This window comes from Nycticebus coucang, chromosome 1, assembly GCF_027406575.1.
Source record: "Nycticebus coucang isolate mNycCou1 chromosome 1, mNycCou1.pri, whole genome shotgun sequence".
Lineage (NCBI taxonomy): Eukaryota > Metazoa > Chordata > Mammalia > Primates > Lorisidae > Nycticebus > Nycticebus coucang.
Genome location: NC_069780.1, coordinates 175,055,296 through 175,078,154, shown reverse-complemented (window position 1 = coordinate 175,078,154; position 22,859 = coordinate 175,055,296).

Below are 22,859 nucleotides of genomic sequence, written 5' to 3'. Positions count from 1 at the left end.
CTTTTTAGTTTGATCAAGTCCCAGTAGTGTATTTTTGAAGCTGCTTCAATTGCCCGGGGGGTCCTCCTCATAAAATACTCGCCCAGACCGATTTCTTCAAGAGTACATGTGAAACTTAGTAAATGTAGAATATAATGTCTCAACACAATAACTAAGAAAATTGCCAGGAAGGCTATGTTAACCAGTATGATGAAAATATGTCAAATGGTCTATAAAACCATTGTATGGTGCCCCATGATAGCATTAATGTACACAGCTGTGATTTAATAATTAAAAAAATCTAAATGTGAGATGACTGCTAAAGCTGGATTCAATTAGAACTGAGATTATTTTTCCTTTTGCTATTGTAACAAATTATAAATTTTGTACCTTAAAAATGTACAAATTTATTCTCTTACTGTTTTGTGGCAGGAATCCAACAAGGATATGACAGAATTAAAATAAATTTATTGATAGGGCTTCTTTCATTTCTGGAGATTTCATAGAAGAATCCAATTAATAATTTGCCTTTGTCAACTTCTGTCGTCTATCCCTGACGCTTCTTCCTCCTCCTCCATCTCTCTTCCCTAAGCACTCTCCCATCTCGGTAACCATCCTCTGTGTTCATATTTCCTTTGCACCACAGATAGCAAAGATTTTTGACCTTTCGAGAGCTCATGTTATTAGATTGAGACCACCTGCATGATGGAAGATAAATGCCCTAACATAATGTCCAACTGATTCATATACCAATTTTTTTAACCACTTGAGGTAACATATTTACAGGTTCTGGGGATTATGATGTGAATAGTTTGGAGAGGTATTTAACATGCTGGATGCATGGGGAACGTCAAGATGTGATGATTAACACATTCTCCATTGAATATTATAATGGTCTTGTGACTATGGCTACAAAATCATAGCAGCATGAAACTAGATATTAACAGGTAAAACAAAATAGGGTGGTTACGGGTACAGTGGATTGGAGTGAGCTGAGACTGGCAGAGGTTTAGGAAGACTTAGCTACTATTTAAACAAAATGATTCAAACAATTAAAAATAAAGCAGTTGTTCCATCATTATCATTTCACTCACTATTTCCATATTAGTTCCCTTAAAACCATGATGGAGATTTTTCCAGACTGTTGCTGTTAAACTAGGATAAGGGAGGGGACCAGGACAAGAATCTAGATCTACACAGTGTTAATTCCCCAACTCTAATGGGGGACTCTCTTAATGTCATTTGTTTCAATTTAATTTTCTCAGTCTATACAATAAACCTTTAAAAAGGTTCATCAAACCTATTATTTCCTTTCTATCCTATAATCATAAAGTACATGGTTTAACTTAAAGTGATATTTTTGTTTTGAAAAATGCAGCTTTTTTTTTTTTTTTTTTTTGCAGTTTTTGTCCGGGGCTGGGTTTGAACCCCCCACCTCCGGGTATGGGGCCAGCACCCTGCTCCTTTGAGCCACAGGCACTGCTCTGCAGTTGTGTTTTTGATATTTATACATGTGATCCCCTGTGCTATATGTGATTACTCTTTTTAGTTGATGGTATTTACAATGATAGATTGTCAGAAGTTTTCTAGAGGGGCACACAGCCAATGTTTTTTTATAAATACTTGACTTTCAATATCTAGAATTCACATGCAGTTAAAAGGTTTTCTTAATCTTACATGGAAGATTTGACTAAAATCTTTGTACTGAGAAATAATCTTATTAATCAAACCTAACTACTACTTTCAATATATGAGAGATAGTATATGCTTATTGGAATAAAAACACGGTTGGGTGAGACAGCTAAAATATTAGGATAACTTTATCTTTCACCATTTAGGAAAACATTTTAAAAAATACATTTAATTTACAATTTATGATGGTAAAAGTAAATAATAAAGTCGTTGGTACTTTCTGGAAGCAGAATTTCGGACTACAAAAAGGGAAAGTAGTAGAGATTTTCACACTGCAGAGAACTTTTGCATGGAAATAATCATGTCTACTTTAGAAAAATGTCAATAATTCTAGCTTGTAACACAGAAACAAACACACTTTGTTGCATATAACTGCAGATGATCAATAGTCAGTATTTGGGGGCATTGTTACTTTTTCCTCTGAATTAGATTTAAAAATAGGTACAAACTTTTATCGTGATTTTTATTTTTGACATAACCTCATTTTAAAAAATACAAAAGAAGCATATTAAAATAGTGTGTTCCATTATTTTTCTTTTTCTAGTACACCCACAATCAACCACACACTGTTGTGTTCCACTTCTGTAAATAAGTGTAACAGACATAAGTGGGGGGGGGTAGCACAGTTACCATTTCTTCCTGGGAGAAATAAAACCTACAGACACACTACCTTAGGCTTCTTTATCTTTAAAGAGCTACATGGGATTTTAGGATTTCTACTCAGATGGACCAACGATACTGAAACAGTTAAAGGCAAACCTCAATACACAGAGGGATTACAATAATATACAAAAAAAAAAAAAAAACTAGAGAAGCAGGAAAGATAAAAAGATGCTTAATTTGCCTAACTAAAAACTTAATTTGACTAACTAAAAAGACTTGAAAATATACTTTGTGAAAAAATGTTAGAATACTAAATAAAATGAATAGAAAATAAAAAGGAAAGTAACTTTGACATCAAAGATAATTTGGAAGAAAAATTATTTGCTAAACAAAAAATAAAAAAAATGAAAAGTATACATTTTAAAGCTATAATAATTATAAAGACAATCATGATCCAAACTAAGGGTAAACTTACCCTTAAATAACTAGTGAAATGAAAGAAATAAAAATATATAAAACATTTGTAAAATCAAACTAAAAGAGTAAAGTGGCTTTTGTAAGTTTTAGTACAAAAACTATTTAAACTGACTAATACCATATTGAAGTTACTAAGATCTAAACTAAGTAGATAGCCCTAAGAAGCAACTGGCTTTGAGTGCACACAATGTGTTTCTACGTATTTGTGGGTGTGTAGTGAGTGGTGTGGCCTTGGTAGTGGTGGTGGCAATAGAGAGGGGAGAGAATACGATGAATCATGTATCTGATGATGTCAGAAGAAATGCAGCAAATGTGTGTCTCAACAAGTCCAAATAACGGTACTCAGATATTCAAAAACCCTAATGAGTTTTTATTAAAAAACAAACAAATATGCATGGTAGTTACATCCAGCTGTGTAATCTCCATGGATAAGCCTTGATAAACTATTGGATGGTTAGCTTCAGAGAACCGAGGTTAAATATGTGAGAGACACATTTATAGTAGGAAAATAGGCAAAAGTCATCATCAACAATGACAAATTGAACATAATAACCAGAAAGAACGAGTATGAGAGTGAGAGCAAGAGAGAGTGCAAATGTTGGGGAGGTTGATATATGTGAAGAAATACAGTGCCCCTGTAAAAAAAAATAATATTCAGTCACATTCAAAACAGCACGATAAAGCAGATGTTATTCAGTACCATCAATACAGGCACAGAAACACTGCCGTGAGATTTTGTAGAGGAAGAGAGAGGTTGATCTCCACTCCAAATACAGAATGGGCAAGTGAGAATTAATAATCAAGAAGCAGAATGGGGACCAGCTGATGGACACTTAATAAGAGGCCAAATCCCAGGTACAATAATTTCTAATAAACCTGCCAGGCAGGATCCTTGCTAAAAGGCCAGTATGTAAAAGGCCACCTGAGGGGATGCTGGAGGATAAGGAGCCCAATCAGATAGTAAGAGTGAATCAAGTGGAAATTCTTACTGAACTAACTCAGAAAGACTCTCTCAAAAACTGGATTTTACAAGAAAGTACCCAGATGGACTAGGTGGAAATTTCAAGAACCTGAGTAAAGTTGGTCAAGCAAGGAATATTTGTTACTAGAAATCTTAACTTCGTGATGGGGATTTATTATACAATGGACAGTTTAATGATTTTAAAAAAATAGCTTTATAAAAAAGGTTTTGCTTTGAATTCCTTTAAATATTTCCTATTATAAGGGTGATTAATTTAAAACCATGTTTAACTCTAAAAGTGGGAACAATGTAAATTCAATTTGTATTTCATTTACTAAAAATAGATCCAATCTGAGTAGAGCGCAGGCCCCATATACAGGAGGTGGCTGGTTCAAACCTGGCCCCAGCAAAAAAAAAAAAAAAAAAATAGATCTAATCTTAATTGATGAATCAAAAGTATACATTACATATGCACCACAATCACGGATATAATGCATGAACTTTAATATTTGCTAAAAATTAAGTACATATATTACGCACGAAAAAGTAATCCTCATAACGTAAAGTAGAAAACCACACAAAATATACAAATTTATCTAAAATGTGTTAGAAATTTAGAACTAAATCAACATACTTGCCCTTACAAACAATATAAATGAGATATAACTTTGAAAAGAAAAAAAAAAAAAAAAACTAACTTTGAGATAAGCTATATAATTCGGATACATCTAAGAAAAAGCCTTCTGTACTGTTCAAACTGAAGAAATGAAACTAGGAGCTAAAGAAATCTAATGTCTAAAAAAAAGAAAAAAGAAAAGAAAAAGAAATCTGACATCTTATTGATCCAGGGTGGGTAGGGCCCCAGCTCAGGCCACGCCAGGCCTCCCAGGATGACCTCCAGCACCCTCTGCATGATGGCCACCAGAGGTGTTGGTGTGGCAGGATGCAGCGAGCCCAGGGCTGGAGAACCAAGTGTGGCAGAGGGGGTCTAATGGGACAGAAGCTCACAGGTCCCTAGGAAGTTGAGGGAACCATGGCACAGCCCACACTAGTGTCGGTGCCAACCCCAGAACCACCCTTGGACCTAGCGATCCCTCCCCTGATTGCACTACTCCACTGTGGGCATTTGGGCCTAAGGGTGATACAGGATTCCCTAATTCAACAATGAACAAGGAACTGCCCCCAATTTCCTAGGCCTGGACAATTTAATGACGGGACTGGCTCATCTGCCTTGCAAGATGAATCATTACCAAGTGGAATCGTTACCAAGTCCTGGCCAAATGTAACTACAAAGGACCCAGGCCACTATACACACCCCTAGACAAAAGGACCCAGGTGGAGATTTTCCCACTTGGATCTTTCCCTCTGCCAGGAGCTCTGGTGCTTTTTCTCTATTCCTCTTTGGCTAATAAAGCCTGTCTTAGTACTGATCTCTGGTCCCTGGGTTCATTCTTCGAATTCCTGAGACCAAGGAATTGCTGAAGAAAGAAATTCCAGTAACAATATAACTTATGCACTAAAAGATGGAAATATGTGAATGTATTATAGGAATTATATGGACATATAGAAAAAAATTATTCCTTGATCATTCTGACCGATTTTTGTAAACCCATGGCAAATACGTAAATAAATAATAGAAGTTAAAGTTTTTAGATAGTCTATGTTAGCAAATTAGAAAAAATAAATATTCTGTAACCATATCTATCAAAATGTAGCTTTCAGAATGAACTTGGAAAAACCATACATATGCTATATGAAAATGTTTAAGTGTTTCCTGTAAGTGTTCTAAAAAATCTAAATAATCAGCATAGTTTTCTTACATAGGAAAAAACAATATTACAGGAAACACTATTGCAGGAAATTTCTCCATGTGGCCATGGACTGGCCTTGTGATCCCCATTTTTGGCTTGGATTTCTCAGGAATAACGGTAGAATGTGCTGCTAATGTAATATCCAGAGATAGAGAGGAAGGACCTGAGACACTTGGGCTTTGCTCCTGTCCCTCTTATGAAATGTAAAATCTTGAGTTAGGGAGAAACTCATCGGCATAGCCTTGTCTTTGTTTCTCCTTCCCCTAGAAACAGGACGTCTTTTGGAACACTGTGTGGTGAGTCATGTAACCCCCAAGAAACTATACATAACCCAGGGTAGGCTGCCTTTGGGTCCATCAGTTAGGGTGCAAAGTGAGGCACACACATATAAAATTCTATCCACCATGAACAGCTTTCTTGAACCTTGCGGGACTGGCTAACGCTTGTCTGAAACTTATTTTGTCCCTTACCATCTGTAGGTAAGAAGCCCACTGTCCATAACTTGAATATGAATCTGTTCTGCCTCACAGGATTCAGGCAAATAGGTATCCAGGGCATTGTGGACCTGAACAGTAGCCTGGGATGCAGTGTGGAAATAGATGAACTCCTGTTTCTGGTGTTTGGCATAGTGACGATCTTTGCTATTCTCCATGCATCCGGAGTCCTCCTTTAGGCCTGGTAATCTGAAAAGCTGTTTCACAAATATCTGCATGTAACTTGCACATATGCACAAAAATGTCAGAATTATCTATATGGGACTGATTGAGAGTTGGATGATAATCAGAGTGTCAAAGTTTAGTCCCTTACCCACTGCTAGCCTGTATATATGCAAGAAAGTGCTAGTAAAGAATTGGAGATTAAGAGAATATCTTTGAGGATAATATTGAACTTCCCTACCACCAAGAGGGAGGCGTGGGTGTGTGGTACCATTATATTGGATTGGACTACATGTGACAGAAAGACCAAACTGATAACAGCTTAAACAAGACAGAAGTACATAATACAATCATCCATGTCCATAATTTCTGCACTGGTGAATTCCACCAATCTATAATAAAATATATTAGAAAAAGGTGAGTGATGGCAGCTGTACTGATGATGTACAGATTTTTCTTGGCATTATTTAATAAACCATACAGTATAGTAATTCCCTACATAGCATTTACATCATATTAGATATTATATATAATGTAGAGATGATATAAAATATACAGAAAAATGTGCACAAATTATATACAAAGATGAAACCATTCAATAAGGTATTTTATCTGCAGATTTTGGTATTGGCTGGGTGTTTCTAGAACCAGTTGCCCACAAATACTGAAGGATGACTATCTAGTGTCAGAGCTATCTCAGGGCAACATTGGGACTGGTAGAAACCCAAGTTTCATCTGAACTTTTGTTCCACCATCCTCATCACAGGAATTCCATTTCCAACTTTTTATTGTAAATACCTATATTGGATTCATATATTAGAACTAATTTCAGGTAACTTAGAGGAAGAAAGAGAAAAAAGAATGGCATATGTATTTTTTTTGAAAATTTCCCAAAGTTACACACACAATTAATTTTACATCCTGTTAGCCCAAGATAAAGTAGTAAGGTAGTCACATCTAGATACAGTGAGTGAGTGTAACACACAGCATCTGCTGTGGGAAATGCCAAAGACCAGCAAAGAAGTATGTATTCAATCACTGGTGAATGAGAGAATTCAGGTCCAACAAAAGGACCTTGCCAAGAGGATACTCCATACCAATCGAGGACAAATGGATGTAAAAAGACTCAAAAAAGAAGCTTATAGCATGAATGTTTTTATCCCCTGAATTGTGCCCCAATAGAATTCATATATTGATATTTAAGCATAACCCCAATCACTTTGGGGGAATGTCCCTATCTCTGGAAATAAGGTCATGAGAGTGATGATTAAGTTACAGTAGGATAGGGAGATGGGCCCTAATACAATCTGATAATATCTGTATAAAAATAAATTTGGACACAAGAAAAAACACAAAGTGTACTCACCCAGAGAAGGAAGACCATATAAAGATAATTTGAAAAGATCACTCTCTATAAGCCAAGGAAAGAAGCCTCCGAGAAAAAGAAATATAGCTACCAATACCATCCTCCCCAACTTTGAGCTTCTTGAACTGTGAGAAAATACATTTCTGTTGTTTAAGCCATGCATTCTGTGTCATTGGGTTATAACAGTGTCATCAAACTAATGCAGATGTTTTCTGCCATCTGGTTGAGAAATCAAGGCACTAAAGGCTATCAAGTGGGTAGAACAGACTTTTGGAGAAATTAGATAGCTGTTTCTTAATGTCTACCAAATTCAGATCATTCAATGAAACAGTTACATTATTGATTATTATGACTCATGAACAACTACAGTAAATATAAAAACATGTGTCAGAATAATTTCACAAATTAAGACAAAAACGATAAGCCAGAAAATTTTGATGACATTAACTGAAAAACAAAGTTCCTTAATAAGAAAGCAAAAATTTAGATTAAAATATTGTTAGAACATACAGAATACTTGAACAAACAGATCAAAGAAAAGGGATATCAATAGTTAGTAAATACAAACAGTAATGCTCAACCTCGTCTATAAATCGCAAATTGCATTTTTTCATGCACATATTTGGAGCTTAAATTGTTTTTTCAGATTTATAGTCAGATTTTTTGTACTCTTAAGTATCGCATGTACATTTTTAATGACTGTACATGAAATATATAAGTAACCATATTCTATTTTACTTTTAAAAAATCACCTGGTTTTGGGCAGCACCTGTGGCTCAAGGAATAGGGCGCTGGTCCCATATGCCAGAGGTGGCGGGTTCAAACCCAGCCCCGGACAAAAAAAAAAAAAAAAATCACCTGGTTTTGAATCAGGTCATAAGACAAAAATATTGCATAGAGGAAATTTCAAATACTAACCATAATAGTTAATTTGTCCTTTACTGTATCTTGCTTCTAATATCCACACATCTGAAAAAATATCCCAAATTAAATGACAGTAAAATATCTTTACATTTTACAAACGTGAAAAGCATTTGTATGCTCAGTAATCTTTTACAAAGATCAGAAAGAAGAGGATCACCTTATAAATGTGGTGCATCTTACAAAGGTACATGTGAGCTTGGCAAATGTGGAATGTAAATGTCTTGGCAAAGTAACTAGGAAAATGCCAAGAGGGCTATGTCAACTAATGAGATGAAAATGTGTCAAATATTCTATGAAACAAGTGTATGGTGCCCCATGATCATATTGATGTACACAGCTATGATTTAATAAAATAAATAAATAAATAAATGTTTACTTGTGTTTTGCTATTTTCAGTGGTCCATATAGAGGCATTAATATCAAAGACAGTTGACTAAGGATTATTTTCATTACTTTTTCATATAGATTTTATCCATAGTCTTTCATTTCCTTTGATTTACAGGCAATAGTTGAAAATATTTTATTACATTATATATATATATGTATAATGTATTTTCCTCACACTACATTTATATAGAAAAAAGGTCTACTACTATAACTAGAAAAGAAAAAAGAAAAAACTATATAGTCATCTCTGACTACTAGGGAATGGACAATGGGCTTCTGTCCCAATAAATTCAAATGTTCACAAATGTTTCAATGTCTGTGCTGTTTCCTTATGATCTAATTTGAATAATAATAATAAAGTAGACTGCATGGAATTAATTGATAGTTAATAATTCATTTTAGTAAATTTGGATACATAAAAGACTTTCCCAGTAGAATAAGAAATAGTAAAATGTAAATTTAGTTTTCAGTTAGAGAAGAGTTCCACTGTCTCTCTTTTCTGTGCCATGTACTTCAGTTACCCTATAAATTCCCCTCCGGCCAGACCTAAAGCTTTTCTAGAAACCTCTGAGGCTTTTTGAAACATATAATCCATAACCTTAGAGGCAAAATTTTAAGACTCCAGAGTAGTGAAATTTGATTACAGTAATAGAAAAGTACTTAAAATAAAGAAAATGCAATTGGAGAAAGAAGTGACAGACTTCAGCTAAAATTGGTCACAAAATGACTATATACACCAAGAAATTTATAGCTTTTCCAGATAGATTATAGGGAAATTCCATCCTTCTATCAAAGCCAAACCTGGATTTTGTATCCTCTGAGTTTAGATTCCTGAGCTATGTAGACTCTAACTTGTAAATTCATTAACCAAGGTTAGAGAATTTGATGAGGATAAAATACCTCTAAAACCTTATAATTTCATATAAAAAAAAAAGTTTCCTCAACCTATTTGAAGAGTCTTTTAGAAATGCTATGCTATGAAACAAACACAGTAGCTGTGATGCTTCCTTTATATGGTAATTTTACCTGGAAACTTTATAGAATCTCTCCATGACCTGAATATTTTACCATCATTTCTATATTATTCGGTGATTTTCAGATCAAGCATGCTGAACTTCACCTTTAGTCTGAAACTAATGATGTCATGCCTGTGTTGCAGAATAAATTAATATGTAATGCATCTTTCAGATTCCTAGGGATAATTAATGTGTTCCTACAGTTTAAGGAACATTATTTTCCTCATGCATAATTATCAAAGTTCCTTTTTCAAAACTGATTCACCTGCTTAAGAGAATTCAAGACATGAGGCATGAATATCAAATCTGATTTTTAAGTCAAATAAAAGTGCTAAAGGTTTCCATATTTTCTTAAACAAAATTAAAATATCATATCACTCTATAATCTTTAAAAAGTGGCAAAGTTTAAAAGTTGTTTAAATTCCTCTTATATAAAGAAAACATAAATCCATGAAAGGGTAAATTTAAGTCCATTATGATGCAAAGGAGCTTACGTTTTAATAGCATGTAATTTTTGTGCCATAAAAGAAAATGGAAGACAAGAAAAGAAAACTTGTATCTACCCAATAAATCTAAGAAAAAGGCTAAAGAGTGGTAGCTTCTTTAGGGAATAAAAGCTAGCTTGCTCTGTTTTGTTTGCCAAGAATGAGACAGAAAATCAAGTAGCAGAAAGTGTACTGCCTCTCTGAATAAGACTCAAATGGAGTTTTCAAAATCAAAATTCTACCAATAAATACATTTTCTTAGCTAATTAGAGTCAAAGGGAGTGATTTTGGCTTGGTTTAGTTTATGTTAAAATCTCTATCACTTACATTATAGCATACCGAATTGGTAGTTTTTTCTGATCTGAAACCAGTTTTAACTATAAAACTAATAAAAACACATTCCTCTTTTCTGATCTTAAGCATTTATATAATACTTAAATGACATTTTACTTAGAAAAAAATAAGACTAGAAAAAAATTACATGGCAAATATTGATAGTCTTATCCTATGGTAATTGAGATTAGGTACATTTTTGTTTTCCTTTTTACCAGGGGTCCTCAAACTACGCCTGCAGGTCACATGCAGACTGCTGAGGACATTTATCCAGCCTGCCAGGTGCTTTTGCCACAGCTGCCTGTCCTGCTTCGTAGCCCACTTGTCCTGGGCAGCAGTGCGCATGTGTGGAATGTGTGCCAACTCTCCGACTCCATTCCTTCTCTCTGTCTTTCCCCCAGGGTGTTATTGCCATCCTGCTTAGCAACCCACTGTCTGGGCCACAGTGCGCATGTGTGGAAAGTGCCCCACACTCTCCAATTCCCCTCCTACTTTCCAACTCCCTCCTTCTCTCTGTCTCTCCCCGCCCCTCCTTCTCTCTGTCTTTCCACTCCTCCTCTCAGTCTCTGGTGTAATCAGAGGAGTCACCAGGTTGCCTGTGCAGAGCCTGCTTGCTGCCTAAAGACCGAGGTAAGAACAAGTTAGGTTTTTTTTTTTTTTTGCAGTTAGTAGGGCCTTTTTTTTCTGAAGTTAGGAGGTCTTTTTTTTTTTTTTTTGCAGATGGGGGCACCTATTTTTGAAGTTAGAAGAGCCTTTTGTTTGAAGTTAGGAAAGCCTTTTTTTTTTTTTAAGTTGGTTATTTGGTTGGGGTAGTTTCTAGGGGGGTTGCATCACAGTGATAATGCAAATAGTCACCGCTCAGTGCTAACACAAATGGTCAGAGCTCAGAGGTAATGCAAATGGTTGGAGCTCAGAGGTAATGCAAATAGTCAGTGCTCAGTGGTTATAATAGTAAGTGCTCAATATTAATGCAAATTGTCAGCAGTCAATGTTATCACAAATGGTCAATGCTCAGTGTTAATGCAAATGGTCAGTGCTCAGTGTTATCACATGGGGGCCCCAAACTGGTAATCTGCCTAGGGCCCCATGGGAACTTAATCCGGCTCTGCAGACAGCCGAGGAGTAGGAAACCCAATTTAATTGCCAGTAAGTGCATTTATATTCTGATTGCTATTCAGTTGTGTATGACTTTGTATGTTGTGTGCTGTGTAAGCCCCGGTTCACACTCTTGTGATCTCTGAGCAGTGCAAGTTCAGCCATATGCTTGTATGGCTGAACTCATGTTAGATTTGGAAGAAAAAAGGCATATGTGCCTTCTTTTTTCCTGCAGTGGAGTCTGATCACATGGGTCTTCTCACCCAAGCGATCAGATTCCTGTGCGAGTTCACAGATCACAGTGCGGTTCACACAGGGTAGTGTGAACTGGAAAGGTGGTGGAGGAACCAGCTCTGTAATCGTGCCTGTTTCTGCACCACACCAGTGTGAGCCTGATGTAAAAGCAGAGTTTCAGCACTGGTGAGGCTGAAATGATGTGGACTGGCAAGGCTGCATTGATGGACACTGGTCCAACTGCATTGATGGGCACTGATCAGACTGCATTGATCATTGATAGGCAGTGCAGTCTATATGTCTCTGTGCGGGCAAAGTTATTGCTGGCATATTGTTTTTGGAGTGCTATATATATATAGCATATAAAATACCTATATATATATATATATATATATTATTTTATTAATAGCAATTTTTAATCCAGGAAATAATGATATCAAGAAAGAGAACAATTGACTCGGAGTGTAGGATATTCAAAGAACAGTGGACTTATGATTACTTTTTCATTCAGTACAAGGAAAGAGCTGTGTGTTTGATTTGCCAGAATATAGCATCTGTGTTCAAAGAATACAATTTGCATCTACATTATCAAACTCAACATAAACATAAATATGATAGTTTTGTTGAAGAAGTGAGAAAAGATAAAATATTAAAACTGAAATATATATTGACAACTCAGCAAAATACTTTTGTGAAGCAGAACAGCTAAATACTTCATCACTGTGAGCAAGTTTTCAAGTTGCCAAGATATTAGCGTGCACTGGCAGACCATTCGTGGAGGGAGAATTTGTTAAAGAATGCCTTCTTTCTGTGGCCAAAGAGATGTGTCCAGAGAAGGCTGATTTATTTAGTATAGTGAGTCTTTTAGGACCCTCAATCACATGAAGGATTGAAGAAATGGGAGGCAATTTGCATCAGCATTTGCAAAACTCTGCAAAAAACCTTTCCTATTTTTCCTTGGCACTTGACGAAAGTAATGATGTTCGTGATTCTGCACAGCTTCTAATTTTTATTTGTGGTACAAATGACTATTTCAAAGTCACAGAAGAGCTCGCTGCCCTGCAAAGTATCAAAGGAACAACTACAGGAGAGGATATTTATGAAAAGGTTTCCCAAACTGTCTATAGTTTAGAGCTGGACTGGGCAAAAGTAGACAGTGTGACAACTGATGGTGCTCCTAGCATGGTGGGGTCTAAGAAAGGAGTAATTGCTCGCATTAACCAAGAAATGGACAAACATAACCATTCTCAACCAACAAGCGCTGTGTAGTAAATCACTGAAGTGGGACTCTGTTGTGAAAACTGTGGTATCTTGTGTTAACTTCATTAGAGGTAATACACTAAACCACAGACAATTTCAGGAATTTCTGTCTGAGCTAAATGTTGCCTGTGAAGATGTTCCATACCACACAGAAGTCCATTGGCTGAGTCGAGGGAGAATTTTGAAACATTTCTATGACCTACTTCCACAGATTACAGCTTTTCTGCTTTCAAAAAACAAGTACCAGAGCTCAATGATGCAGAATGGAAATGGCACCTTGCCTTTCTGATAGTTGTAACAGAGCTACTCAACAATTTCAATGTGCGACTTCAAGGAAAGGGGAAGCTCATCCGTGATATGCAATCACATGTGAAAGCATTTGAAGTAAAATTAGGCCTCCTCATCAAACAAGTGAAAGAGGAAAATTTCTTCCATCTCCCCACAACTCAAAATCTGTTAGCAGAAAATCCATTGGTTGCATTCCCAAATAAAACATTTGTGGATTCACTGGAAAAGTTGCAAAAGGAGTTCCAATTTAGATTTAAAGAGCTTCGTCTCCATGAACAGGACATACAGCTTTTCCGTAACCCATTTTCTATTGACATTGAAAATGTGGATACGATTTACCAAATGGAACTGGCTGAACTACAGAATTGTGACTCTCTGAAAGATGCATTCAAGTCAAGCAGCCTTCCTAATTTCTATGCATCTCTCCCCTCTGAGACATATTCCAATTTCAAGAACTATGCACTCAAAATGGCAACCATCTTTGGTAGCACTTATGTCTGTGAACAGACTTTTTCCAGAATGAAACATCTGAAATCTCCAACCAGATCTAGACTAACTGATGCACACTTGCATCACTTGTCACAACTAGCAGTGACAAATATGGAACCGAACATGGCTACTGAGATGGTAGCCAAAAGCAGGCCCACAGTTCCCATTGAAATACTGGTAAGTTTGTTGATTTAACTTTACTTGTTCTTCATTTTAAATATTGTATTTGTTGCCATTTTGGTTTTTTACTTCAAAATAAGATATGTGCAGTGTGCATAGGAATTTGTTCATAGTTTTTTTTTTAAAACTATAGTCCAGCCCTCCAATGGTCTGAGGAACAGTGAACTGGCTCCCTGTTTAGAAAGTTTGAGGACCCCTGCTGTTCAGGAATGATTCTTTAAAAAATGGCTCTCAAGGTGTGGCACCCAGCTCAGTGATTAGGTGTGGCACACAGCTCAGTGATTAGGTGTGGCACCCAGCCCAGTGATTAGGTGTGGAACATACACTGGAGCTGGAAGGTTCAAACCTGGCCCAGGACTGCTAAATAGCAATGACAACAACAAACAAACAACAACAAAAATTGCTGGGATTTGTGGCAGGCACCTGTACTCTCAGCCCTTGGGAAGCTGAGACAAGACAATTGCTTAAGCCCAAGAGACTGAGGTTGCTGTGAGCTGTGACACCACAACAGTCTACCGCGGGCTACACTGAGACTCTGTCTCAAAAAAAAAAAAAAAAAAAATGAAAAAATGGCTCTAAAAAAGGAATATAAGAACTACAGTGATTTTACTCCTATTTATATCAAGATGATGTATTTTAAATTGTGTTGATTCCTCTTCCTTTGCCATCAATCACTTAAAAATAAATAACTACATCTAAGCATTTCTGAAATATTTTACCCTTAATTAAGGAGAAAGACTATTGTGCAACATTTCTCTGCTTATTTTAGTTTCAAGCACTGGGATATTTTTCTTAAATCTAAATATCACAAGGTAGTATGAGAATTGACTATTTTATAAATTTATTTCACAATTTGTGATTTTACACCAACATGTTGAAAAAATTGGAAATGTAGGAATTATTCGTCAAGATATAAATTGGGAGGCGGAGCATGATGGCGGACAGGACGGACGTGTAGCCCAGCTCTCCCAAGCTACCAGGTGAGAGGAAAGGCGGTCTGGACCTTCCCTGTGTGTGGATTATTGGAGTGGACAGACAGCTGGAGATGCCCAGCGAACTGGCGATTGCTATATATGAGGGGTAATTTAAAAATCACAGACTCTGTTGTAGAGATTCATCCCTGCTCGGTGGTGCCGGCCAGCAGGCCCCTCCCCCATGGAGGTCAGCAGCTTGTAAATGCTGACAAAATCCAATTGACAAGTAATTAATCCTGAACTGAGGGAGGCATCCGAAAGGAGAGCCACTCAAAACCACAGGTAGCTGGGCAAACCGTTGGACAATTGAAGGGAAGGGATCCTGCCCGGGAAACAAACAGACATTTTGAACTACCCAAAAGGGCGGGCACCTTTCCCCCAGGTGTTGGAGGGGGCTGGCGTTTCAGGCTGCACAGCGAACTGGCAGACGCCCATCCAAAACTCTGAACCATAAAACTCAGAATGAATCCCCCGAGCGCTCCAACCACGGGAACAGCTTGAAGCCTAGGACCTGGCTTTGGCTTCTGGGGCCGCGGAGCAACTGAAGCCACGGACCGGCTTTGGCTGCTGAAGCCCCGGGAACCAGCTACAGGAGATACTGCGCGAACTCAGCACCACTCCCCTTATGGCCGATTGCAGTCGCCAGTTTGCGGGGGAACCTGGGAGCAGAGTGGAGGGACTTAGGAAGTGTGGACACCTGCACTGAGTGGGAGGGTCGGTCGCAAGTGCTGTCCGGAGGAGAACAGCCGAGGTTGCATAATTCTTAGGCGACAAACTTTTACAGAAACTCCAAAATGGCGATTGGACATGGAAGGTGGTTACCATGGTAACGGTATAAACTGCAAACCAGGTATAAGTCTCAAAAACCACTCACAGCGCCACCTGGTGTCCAGAAAGTATACTGCAGTATGAATATATTCCTATGAAAGTTGAAACCCTACAGCAGACATATAGACATTTATAGGTATATTTCTACCACAAGAATGTTTTTGCAGTTGGTGCCTTTTTTTTGTTTGTTTGTTTTGTTTTGTTTTTTTTGGTTTTCGTGTTTTTTTTTTTTTTTTTTTTGCTGTTGTTTTCTTTTTGTCTGATTTTTCCTCACCATTTTCTTAGAGGAGATATCGATAATTTTTTATTATTACATTTTATATAGATATATTTTTTATTTCTATGTATTCTAATTTTAATTTCTTCTTCTCACTTAACATTCCTTCTAACACCACTTTTGTCTCTTTTTTTTCCTTTCTTTCAATTATTTTACAATTATCACTATTTTTATTGCAGTTGTTCTTATATTGCTGTTGTCATGGCTATTGCTTGTATGTTTATGTGTTTCCGTCTATCTCTGTATCTATAGGCCCATGTGCCTGGTAACCTTTATATCTGTTTATTTGTTCATTTGGTCTCAATGAGCTTGGTGTTATGACCTGTAACCCTGAGCGCCTAACACCCCCCTCCACTCTCACTCCATGATCTGGAGATCTGCCCCCTCAGGAGTCCAGATTCTTGGCTGAACTCTCAAGAGGTATAGACAGGACCTGGACTGCAGCTGACCAGTGCTGACTCTGTAGCAAAGGAGCGAGAATACAACGGTCGGCTGAGAGGGAATTACACTGGAGCGGTGATGCCCCGAGGTGCAGAGCAACAGCCATCTTCAGCAATAACAAGGCCCACCCCCAGATATCCCATAGCCTCTCCTCCTGTCTTCCTGGGCAACCAGATGAGGCCGAGCATCTTCTCAGATGGCAACCACCATGGAACAGACCTGGGACTGAAACACAGGCCCCATGAGTAAAGGGTTTTCCTGAGACGGTACCGACCTGGATGGAACACGGGGACTAGAAAACACACCCGCAGAGCCGGGAAACTCTTAGGGTGGGGCTGATCCAGAGAACTGCTCTACTGAGCCTAAGACGCACCTGGCCCTTAGGGGATCACCAGCCTATAGACAAAGGAGGCCAACAGGCTACAGCCAACAACTGATCGTGCTGCAAATACAAACCCACAGGACTAAAGACAGGGCCTGAGACACAGGTTCTGGGAACTCAAATCAGCCTCTCCTCTGCAGAGGAATCTGGCAAGGTCAGAAACAAACTCCCACAGGGTTGTTCCCTTCACCCAGTAACATAAACTAAGGGTGGGGCTGGAACTGAGTGAACACCTCCAGCATCCATCAAGTGCCCGAGGTTGACAGGCCACACCACTCCCTATTGGATAAAGACAGAGAATAGCAGCCTAGTCGAGCAGACACAGACTACCCTGTGACTTAGACAGGTGCAAACCCCTGGAATATCTGCTTACTGCAGACAACTGACTGGGTCACAGCCCTGTGGGGCTAGCAGAGACTGGGTATGACAGAGCTGCAAGATGGGGAAGGAGGCATCATTCCTCCCAGACTGATCTATTTACTGGTGGCTCTTCCTGACTCCACTCAGCACTGGAGCAAGCCATTTTAGAGCAGTCACCAGACCCCTGTGACCCAGTTCCCAGGGACCTCTTGAACTCTCCAACCCAAGGCAGCTGCTGACTGAGACAATTGACTTGGACCTTTAGAACTGAGTCACTCACCTGGGGACTATCCAGGTGGTGCCCTGGGTGTGTGGTTGTAGGAAGGTTTGATTTTCCTTTTCCATTTGTTGCCTGTGGTGGGTGGGGTGACTTAATTGCTGGTATTTCTCCACAGCTGAGACTTCAACCCGGAGTAACTGTTTCACTAGGGTCACATAGAAACCAGCTGAAAACAAGTCAGAACCACTTAGCCCCTGTACACCAAACAGGGCCCCAGTTTCTCAGGCCACAGCACTGTACGGGTTCTCGACAAAACACCAGAGGAAAATCAAAGGGAGTAAAACAATCATGGGGCAGAATCAGTGGAAAAACTCTGGTAACACGAATAACCAGAATAGATCAACCCCCCCAAGGAAAGATATGGCAGATGTAATTGAAGATCCCATTCACAAGCAACTGGCTGAGATGTCAGAAATCGAATTCAGAATTTGGATGACAAACAAGATTAACAAAATGGAATTAGGAATTTGTGGAGAAATTCAAAAGCTGTATCAAGAATTTAACGAATTTAAAGACAAAACCACGAAAGACTTAGACACACTGAAACAAGAATTTGCAGCCCTCAAAGATATGAAAAATACAGTGGAATCCCTTAGCAACAGAATGGACAAAACAGAAGAAAGGATCTCCGACATCGAAGATAAAGCCTTTGAACGCTCCCAAACTCTCAAAGAGAAAGAGAAATGGAGAGCAAAAATGTATCACTCACTCAGAGAGCTCTGGGATAACTCGAAGAAGGCAAATATCCGTCTCATAGGAATTCCTGAAACAGATGAAGTGGCCTCACTGGGCGCAGAGGCCCTTCTGCATGAAATTATGAAAGAGAATTTTCCAGACATGCCTAGAGAACCTGAAATTCAGATAGCAGATAGCTTCAGAACCCCAGCACGACTCAACCCCAATAAGACATCCCCCAGGCATATCATAATTAACTTCACTAAAGTTAATATGAAGGAGAAAATTCTCAAAGCTGCCAGGAGAAAGAAATCTATTATCTTCAAAGGGAAGAACATTAGAATGACTGCAGATCTCTCTGCTGAAACTTTTCAAGCCAGAAGAGCGTGGTCATCAACGTTTAATCTCCTCAAGCAAAATAACTTTCAACCCCGGATCTTGTATCCAACTAAACTGAGTTTCATTTACGATGGAGAAATTAAATACTTTAATGACATACAGATGCTAAAGAAATTCGCCATAACTAAACCAGCTCTTCAGGATATTCTCAGACCTATTCTCCATAATAACCAACCCAATCCTCTACTACAAAAGTAAACTCACTCAGAAACTTCTGATCAAACTCTAACTTCCACAATGGCAAAAGGATTAAAAATGCCCACTGGACTTTCAAAAAATTCAATACCCCAAATTTCACCAAACTTATCAATGCTCTCCATCAATGTGAATGGCTTAAACTGCCCTCTAAAGAGACATAGGTTAGCTGACTGGATACAAAAACTCAGGCCAGACATTTGTTGCATATAAGAATCACATCTTAACTTAAAAGACAAATACAGACTCAGGGTGAAAGGATGGTCATCCATATTTCAGGCAAATGGTAACCAGAAAAAAGCAGGAGTTGCAATTTTATTTTCGGACACAATAGGTTTTAAACCAACAAAAGTAAGGAAGGACAAGAATGGTCACTTCATATTTGTTAAGGGTAAGACTCAATATGATGAGATTTCAATTATTAATATCTATGCACCCAACCAGAATGCACCTCAATTTATAAGAGAAACTCTAACAGACATGAGCAACTTGATTTCTTCCAACTCTATAATAGTCGGAGATTTTAACACTCCTTTGGCAGTGCTGGATCGATCCTACAACAAAAAGCTGAGTAAAGAAATTCTAGATTTAAATATAACCATCCAGCATTTAGATTTAGCTGACATCTACAGAACATTTCATCCCAATAAAACTGAATACACATACTTCTCATCAGCCCACAGAACTTACTCCAGAATCGATCACATCTTAGGTCACAAGTCTAACCTCAGCAAATTTAAAGGAATAGAAATTATTCCATGCATCTTCTTGGACCATCATGGAATAAAACTTGAGATGAGTAACAACAGGAATCTGCATACACATACAAAAACATGGAAATTAAATAACATTATGCTGAATGATAGCTGGATCAGAGATGAGATCAAGAAGGAAATTGCCAAATTTCTGGAACAAAATGACAATGAAGACACGAACTATCAGAACCTCTGGGACACAGCAAAGGCCATTCTAAGACAGAAATTTATAGCACTGCAAGCCTTCCTCAGGAGAACAGAAAAAGAGGAAGTAAGCAACTTAATGGGACATCTCAAGAGACTGGAAATGGAAGAACCATCCAACCCCAAATCCAGTAAAAGAAAAGAAATAACCAAAATCAGAGCAGAACTAAATGAAATTGAAAACAAAAGAGCAATACAACAGATCAATAAATCAAAAAGCTGGTTTTTTGAAAAGGTCAACAAAACAGATAAACCTTTGGCCAACCTAATCAGGAAAAAAAGAGTAAAATCTCTAATCTCATCAATCAGAAATAACAAAGACGAAATAACAACAGACTCCTCAGAAATCCAAAAAATCCTTAATGAATATTACAAGAAACTATACTCTCAGAAATACGAAAATCTGAAGGAAATCGACCGTTACTTGGAAACACGTCACCTTCCAAGACTTAATCAAAAACAAGTGGAAATGTTGAATAGGCCCATATCAAGTTCAGAAATATCATCAACCATACAAAATCTCTCCAAAAAGAAAAGCCCGGGACCAGATGGTTTCACGTCAGAGGAACCTGACCTTTAAAGAGGAATTAGTACCTATACTACTCAACCTATTCCAAAAGGTTGAAAAAGAAGGAAGACTACCCAACACATTCTATGAAGCAAACATCACCCTGATCCCCAAACCAGGAAAAGACCCAACAAGAAAAGAAAATTATAGACCAATATCACTAATGAATATAGATGCAAAAATATTCAACAAGATTCTAACAAACAGAATCCAGCAACATATCAAACAAATCATACATCATGACCAAGTTGGTTTTATCCCAGGGTCTCAAGGCTGGTTCAATATATGTAAATCTATAAATGTAATACAGCACATAAACAAATTAAAAAACAAAGACCATATGATTCTCTCAATCGATGCAGTAAAAGCTTTTGATAACATCCAACATCCATTCATGATTAGAACACTTAAGAAAATTGGTATAGAAGGGACATTTCTTAAACTGATAGAGGCCATCTACAGCAAACCCACAGCCAATGTCATATTGAATGGAGTTAAATTGGAATCATTTCCACTTAGATCTGGAACCAGACAAGGCTGCCCATTGTCTCCATTGCTCTTTAACATTGTAATGGAAGTTTTAGGCACCGCAATTAGGGAAGAAAAGGCGATCAAGGGTATCCACATAAGGTCAGAAGAGATCAAACTTTCACTCTTCGCAGATGATATGATTGTATATCTGGAAAATACTAGGGACTCTACTACAAAACTCTTAGAAGTGATTAAGGATTACAGCAGTGTCTCAGGTTACAAAATCAACATTCATAAATCGGTAGCCTTTATATATACCAACAATAGTCAAGTTGAAAAAACAATTAAGGACTCTATCCCATTCACAGTAGTGCCAAAGAAGATGAAATACTTGGGAGTTTATCTAACAAAGGACTTGAAAGATCTATATAAAGAGAACTATGAAACTCTAAGAAAAGAGATAGCTGAGAATGTTAACAAATGGAAAAATATACCATGCTCATGGTTGGGAAGAATCAACATAGTTAAAATGTCCATACTACCCAAAGCAATATATAATTTCAACGCAATCCCCATTAAAGCTCCACTGTCATACTTTAAAGATTTTGAAAAAATAATTCTTCGTTTTATATGGAATCAGAAAAAACCTCGAATAGCCAAGACATTACACAAAAATAAAAACAAAGCAGGAGGAATCACGCTACCAGACCTCAGACTATACTACAAATCGATAGTGATCAAAACAGCATGGTACTGGCACAAAAACAGAGAAGTAGATGTCTGGAACAGAATAGAGAACCAAGAGATGAATCCAGCTACTTACCGGTATTTAATCTTTGACAAGCCAATTAAAAACATTCAGTGAGGAAAAGATTCCCTATTTAACAAATGGTGCTGGGTGAACTGGCTGGCAACCTGTAGAAGACTGAAACTGGACCCACACCTCTCACCATTAACCAAGATAGACCCTCACTGGATTAAAGATTTAAACCTAAGACATGAAACCATAAAAATACTAGAAGAGAGTGTAGGGAAAACCCTTGAAGAAATTGGGTTGGGCGAGTTTTTTATGAGAAGGACCCCACGGGCAATTGAAGCTGCTTCAAAAATACACTATTGGGACTTGATCAAACTAAAAAGCTTCTGCACAGCCAAGAACACAGTAAGTCAAGCAAGCAAACAGCCCTCAGAATGGGAGAAGATATTTGCAGGTTATGTCTCCGACAAAGGTTTAATAACCAGAATCCACAGAGAACTCAAACGCATTAGCAAGAAAAGAACAAGGGATCCCATCACAGGCTGAGCAAGGGACTTGAAGAGAAACTTCTCTGAAGAAGACAGGAGCATGGCCTTCAGACATACGAAAAAATGCTCATCATCTTTAATCATCAGAGAAATGCAAATCAAAACCACTTTGAGATATCATCTAACTCCAGTGAGACTAGCCTATATCACAAAATCCCAAGACCAGAGATGTTGGCGTGGATGTGGAGAAAAGGGAACTTTTGCACTGCTGGTGGGAATGCAAGTTAATACATTCCTTTTGGAAAGAGATATGGAGAACACTTAGAGATCTAAAAATAGATCTGCCATTCAATCCTGTAATCCCCCTACTGGGCATATACCCAGAAGACCAAAAATCACACCATAACAAAGATATTTGTATCAGAATATTTATTGCAGCCCTATTCATAATTGCTAAGTCATGGAAAAAGCCCAAGTGCCCATCGATCCACGAATGGATCAACAAATTGTGGTATATGTACACCATGGAATATTATGCAGCCTTAAAGAAAGATGGAGACTTTACCTCT